The 6,558-nt window shown below is 28.6% G+C and overlaps 1 protein-coding gene across 1 annotated transcript in view; it reads left to right on the top strand.

Annotated features, from left to right (window-relative positions):
* Positions 1–1,271: 1,271 nt before the first annotated feature.
* LOC117174640 (cilia- and flagella-associated protein 53-like) overlaps positions 1,272–6,558 on the top strand; it is a 55,587-nt gene continuing 50,300 nt past the window's right edge. The window contains exon 1 of the mRNA XM_033363916.1: positions 1,272–1,453. The gene's annotated coding sequence lies outside the window, so the exon portion shown is untranslated. The remainder of the gene's footprint in view (positions 1,454–6,558) is intronic.

The following is a 6,558-nucleotide window of genomic DNA, read 5'->3' as shown; positions in this document are numbered from 1 at the left end:
ATCAAAAATTTCTCTGTGAAAATCAAACTCTAATATTTTTGAATTTTTCTAATAAGTTACAGTTCATTTAAATATTCTAAGTTGTGGCAAAGTTTGCTAAATAAAAGTCTAAATAATTTCAAGGGTTTTCAAGTAAAATCCTTTTATTCGAAAGGGGGTTTAAAATATATTATAGGGTTTTTCCATGTATATAAAAATTTCTAAACAATTTAGGGTTTTCCAGGTTTTTCAGGTTACTGAACACCCCGCAATTGTTTAGAAAAATTGTTTGAACGATTTCAGGAATAGACAGATTTACTTTAAAAATTGGAAACGGTAGAGAGATATCGGCTTACTTGTATGGTGCTCTTGCTTTCTGAGCTACAAAGAGTACTGCAATTCATTTTTCACAACCTTTTTTGTTTTTGTCAGATGAAATTCATTAATTAAATAATTATGTTATGAGCTGTAGACCGGCCATTCTCAGACCTGAGTTCGAATCCCAGCGCAGCTAGAGAATTTTTAAAAATATCCGATCACTCCTTTTAATGTTTGTTAACAATTTTTAATACATTTTTATAAAGTTTTAACATTTTCGCATTAAAAACATTACTTTTTCTTTCAAATGTTACCAACAACAATATATTTTTTCTTAAAATCATAGACACATTTTTTCTAGAGATCCGCTTTTTGGCACGCCAACTGCCTTTCTAGGAAAATGGGTAATTTTCTTTCTCAGACAATAGTCTCACTTGAGAAACAATTTTCTCTTTTTGAATATAGCCTTCGGCTTTGGCTTTCCTTTAATCCATCATTGGATAGAATTCAGCAACTGAGACGCTCTAAAATTAAATTCGATGCAAATCTGCATTCAGACTTTGCATCAAGTGAAATATTTCCCGGAATTTCGTCTCTGTGTAGTTTAATATTCTAGAGAATGTGAGCAGTATTTTCTGTGGTATTTCTTTTGTATAATGATATTCTCCGGAAGAATTCTCTGTGAATTTATCTTTTGAAATCCTGGAGGTTCCTATGTGTATATGAATATGTGTATGTATGTATGCATATGTCTGAGCCGCCACTCAGCTAATGAAGGGACAAAATTAACACAAACATGTAACAGTCATTCCTCTGAAAGCACGTCGTGCATTCTTCCGGTCTCTTTTGAAAAATCGCTTCTCCAGTGGAAAGTGAATAAAGTTACCACCTTCCAACTACTACAAGGGTTGAGTTCGTTCGATAATTCATCGCCATGACGACGACAAACAGATCCCCATAGTTTCGCGCTCAGTTCCAACATGTCTTGTCAGATGATTATCCAAGACATCCAAGATAGGTTATTTTTTATTTTCAGTCGACCACAGCAATTGTAGAACTTTTTCAATTTCAGGGGTCTTTAGAAAAAGTGTTTTATCGCAACTGGTGCAACCTAAAAGACAAGCAATTCCAACATTTTCTGAATCACAGTATTGAGGTAAAAAACCTTTCTTTTTTATTAAGATTACAAAGATTTTACATCTTTTCCTTTTTAAATTCTAGAATTATCATCTAAGAGTCAAAAAAGGAGCAATTGCATTAGATTAGGTCAAGCTGTTTTAAAAAATCGTAATAAAACAGTTTAAAGAATAATTTTATTTATAATTATTATTATTAATTGCTGAAGGTTATTCAAAATTATTATTTAATAATTTTGAGTAGCGAAAAGATTTGCTGGATAGATTTTCTTTTGTAGTAACTTGATGGTCGTAAGAAATTCAGGTAATTATTTACTTTCATGCCTTTTTTAAATTTCTGACTGAATCATTTACAACACTTTGAACAATTTTCTATGCCTAAAAAGTAAAATATTCTGTAATTTATATTGTTAGGCTGTTATTAAGCTTGCAAAAAAAATCAGTCAAGCATTCGGTTATGCTTATACAAGCATATTGTGATGGAAAACATTGGTCAATCAGAAAAAATTTATTATATAGAAAAAATATGAATCGATTAGAAATTGTATGCATGTTATATAAATAACAATAGATTTAAATTAATTGTTTTAAGAATTTAAATAATTTCTAAGTGATTTTATTATTTACCAGTTTATTCCTTGGAAGTATTAGAATAATAAAAAAAAATTTTTTCATAAATTATACCAAAATTACAATATTGTCAAAAAAATTTTCTTTTATCAGTAAACTATAAATGTTTATAAGAACTATGACACCGTGAAAAGATGAGGAGTGAGTATGATATTTTACTTTTGAACCCAAAAGAAGATTTTCAATAAGGTTTTGAACCATTTAATAAAAAATTGTCCAAATCCATTAAAGTAAACAATTACCAAAATGTAAATGATAGTATAAAAATTTGTTAAAAGCATCACATCTATCAATAAATAATCTTCTCAAAATTCAAAAGGATTTTAGCAATTCTATACATTGAATTATAATACAGTAGAAAAAGGAGAAAATTGTAATTTTTTGCAAAAAGTGTAGTTATCGTAAAATGGGGCTAAGCCCCGCATATGGGTGAAACTGGCTCACTCGCAACTTTTTTTATATTTAGGAAACTCTTTCTCAAAATATTTTATTTTAAGATTAACGATTGTTTTATTTTTTACGAATATTAAACCTAATTTAAAATGTTGTCATGAATTCGTATTAGTTGTAATGGGTAGACAAATTTTTTGCAAATACGCAAAAAAAAATTCCTAAACATTGTCTTTTTAGTTATAAATTTTATTATTAGCTTGAAAATTTAACCATTTTCTAAAAAAGGCATGGTTTTTGGTTGAAAATTCAACTGTTTTGTTGAAAATTCTTCTTTTTGAGTTAGCAATTCAACTATTTTTGTTGAACATTTAACTTTTGTTTAAAATTCAAATTATGTTGTTGATATGTCAACTGAAATATTAATTGAATGAAAAATATTTTTTCTCAGAATTTGTCTTTTTGATTTAAAAGTTCATCTTTTTCTAGTAAAAATATTGCATTTTCCTTGGATAAAAATGCAATTGTTTTTTTTTAAATTTAACTATTTTCTAGAAAATTGACTTTGTGTTTAAAATTCCTATTTTTGTGTTAAAAATTCAATTTAAAAATCTTATTAAAACGTCATACTTCTTGTTTAAAAATACGTCTATTTAGCAAAAAGTTAACTTACTGCTTACAATTCTTATTTTGTTGTTGTAAGCTGAACTGGAATCTTTTTTGGATGAAAATTTAACTATTTTTTAAAGCCCTTTTTAAATACACCTATTTTAGAAAAAATGTCATTCTTCCTGAATAAATATGAGACTGTTCGGTTGAAAATTCAACTCTTTTTGTAAATTCATCTTTTTTACTTTAAAATTCGCCTGCTTTAGAAGAGATTACATATTTCCTGGATAAAAATGCAACCGTTTGGTTGCAAATTAATCTATTTTGATCAAAAGTTATACATTTTGGTTTATGCTTGTATTCTATATTTTGGTGTTAAAAAAATGAACTGAAATCTTTTCTAGATGTGGGTTCAACTTTATAAAAAAAATTGTTGATTAAAAATTAATCTGTTTTAGTACTTTTTAGTATTGTAAATTAAATTTTTTTATTTTGGTTAAAAATTCAACTATTTAAAAAAATAGTTTTAACATAAAAGTTCATATGTTTTAATAGAAATTTAATCTTTATTTTATGAAAATGTAACTATTTTGTCAAGAATTTATCAATTTGGTTAAAAAGTCATTTATTTATGTTAAAAATTCGTCTTTTTGGATTGAAAATTTAATTCTTTTATTATTATTATTTATTATTTTTCTTTGTTTGAGTATTTATCTATTTTGTTTGAAATATTTGGTGAATCACTTTGTTAAGAAATATTTTATTTTTAGATTTATATTTGTAGTTGAAAATTCTTATCCATTTTTCATTTACAGTTTTTGTTGGGACCATATAAAACAGACTTATGGGAGTGATATTTAATAAATAATTATTCATTTGTATTTAGTAGCTAATTGAATACGGAAAGGTTGAGTTTCAACTCGATTAATCAAATATAGAAGATTCTTTAAGAAAATGACCAAAACGTCTTTTTATGGGAAATATTCTTAAGCACTTAGCATAATAAACTTCATGGAACTACGAAACCTCTACATATCGTTTTTTTAAACAAATTTTTTGTTTGGATTCAACCAAATTTGCGGCGTTATGCAGGAAAATTTGAGAGCAAACAATTTTCGACCACTCTGCTGTGCATCGTATTCAAATATAAGAAATTTAAATTAGATTAAAATCAAATTTAAATTCTATTTAATGAAGGCCTAAAAGTTTCAGCCTAAAAAAACAGTTCAAACTTTTTGTACATTATTATTATTATTATTATTATTACACCATTAAGCCATTTCCCTTTCGGGAATTTGAATATATTTAAAAACAAGCCGGTGACAGAGATTGTCCGAGAACGTTTTGGAAAAAAAAACAATTCGCGGTGTTCAGTGTATCTCAGTCGGAAATTATCGGAAACCAAAAACCATTTAAATTTAGTCAAAGTATCATGAAATCCTCCTCCCAACGTTCTCTGATTATTTTTTTTGCCTTTAAAAATTTTTGGTGGTCATCTAAAGTGTAATCTGCTATTTTCCACGAAAAATTCCACCATTTTGGGGGTGGGTAAACACCCTTAATGGAAAAAAATTTTGTAAACTAAATGTTGGGGGAGGTATTTTATATGTAGAAAATGTGTACCAAGTTTAAATTGAATCGGTAAAGTAGTTTTGAAATGGCAGTGAACACGGACTTTGAAAAAGTAGTTTTGTGAAAAACGCGTTCAAAGTTTTAGAAGCCCGCAGCTGTCAGTGCTGTAGTGCTAGAGGACAGGAGACTAACTAGACAATAACTTCGAGAGTTTTGCTCAGATCGACTTAAAATTTTTGGATTATATTCGTCAAATGATTAAAAATAAGAAAAGACAAACAAAAAAATCGATTTTTTGAAAGTGCAAAGCTTTACGCCCCCCCCCCCCCTGAAGTCTAATAATCCAGTTAATGTATAGAATTTTTGAAAATAAAATCAAGAATTTAACAATGGACAACTCCCATTAAATACTTTGGATAAAAATAAAAAAGAGAAAAGGACAATGGGAAGGATTCTCGGCTTTATTTTCAGGAATTCCATACAGTTTACCGTCTTATAATTTTCTAAGTTTCCCCTGTTACAAAATAAAGAAAAATATTTCAACAATATTTTATGGGTTATAAAATGTGATATGAAATTTTTGGGTATTTAATAATGATGAAGAGGCTCTGTGAAGTGACCGGAGGTCACGTTTCTTGTAAATTCAGTACTTGAGTGAACCTGAGTGCGCAACAGGACTCTAACCCTATAATTTTTCTCCTTCCTTAGTAATACGAGAATAGGTTCCCGTGGGATAGAATGGCTTGGAATTTTCAACGAGGCAAAGAGTTCGAATTTCCAGCTGTGTGCTCCCACAGGAATTCATCCCCTTGTCACTTTAGGAAGGGTCATAGCCTCAACGAGGGCGTTACTTGCTTTCGACCTTTTGATTATTCTAATATATTCTAATTGCCCGGTGTCACCGTTGAGTCATAATTATTGGTGTGAAAATATCCTGCACAATATTTTTCCCAAGGACATTTTTATCAGTTGAGAACAAGGAGACACTATTTAAATGTGATTTATTTTGGCAAATTATTTGGTAACAAATTGAAGAGGAAATAATAAATTATTTGACGCAAGGCAGTATAGAAGTTTTATGATATTAACGTAACTTTTTGTCCTCTTAATACCGCAAACGTTGATGAAATGAAGCATCTAATAAGCCTGAATGGAAAATGAAATGTCCATTTGATAAAAGAATATTGCAAAGAAACGTCAAAAGTAAATTTTTAGAGTTTTTTGGGGGGAGGGGTGAACTGAGGTGCGTTCCACTAGAATGGTTGAGAAAACACTTTTCGAGCTACAGGGCAAGTCACACCCCAAAAGTTTCCATTTCTAGTCGAAATAAATTCGTGACTTTTTTGTCTAAATACAAATATTAATACGTGTCACCGGGCACTTTAAAATCCCATTTAATTAGCATAGGGAATTTTCGGATACTAATAAATTTTATTATTCCCCCCCCCCCAAATTTGACTCAAAACAATTATTTTTTTAACGTATTACTGTTAATTTTTAGCAATTTCTGTCGCTTTTTCCACATAAATAAATACTAATAGACAATTTGAATATTTGCCATGGCATTTCAAACAATGTTAGATTTCTTTGAAGAAATATAACTTATCTAAACAATTATTTATTTCCGAAAAATGTGAAAAATAATCGTATTTTCTGATTTAAATGTAATATTTGGTCAGTGCTTTAAGTATTTTATTATTTTTAAACATGATGTAATTATTTCAACAATTAATTATTGTTTCTTGTAAACATTGAGCCAAAGATGTCCAATTTTTTCTAAAATTGGTATCCTATGCTACAACACCTTCTGTTGTATTACGCTTTATAATAAAGCATTATTATAGCCAGTTGTTACCTTCAGAATCTAATAAATAACAATTATATAATCATGAAAACAACTTATATTGTACTAATAAATCCGTGT

This window comes from Belonocnema kinseyi, chromosome 6 (genome assembly GCF_010883055.1).
Source record: "Belonocnema kinseyi isolate 2016_QV_RU_SX_M_011 chromosome 6, B_treatae_v1, whole genome shotgun sequence".
NCBI lineage: Eukaryota > Metazoa > Arthropoda > Insecta > Hymenoptera > Cynipidae > Belonocnema > Belonocnema kinseyi.
The sequence above is the reverse complement of the archived record's forward strand: the minus strand, read 5'-3'. Positions and strand labels throughout refer to the sequence as shown.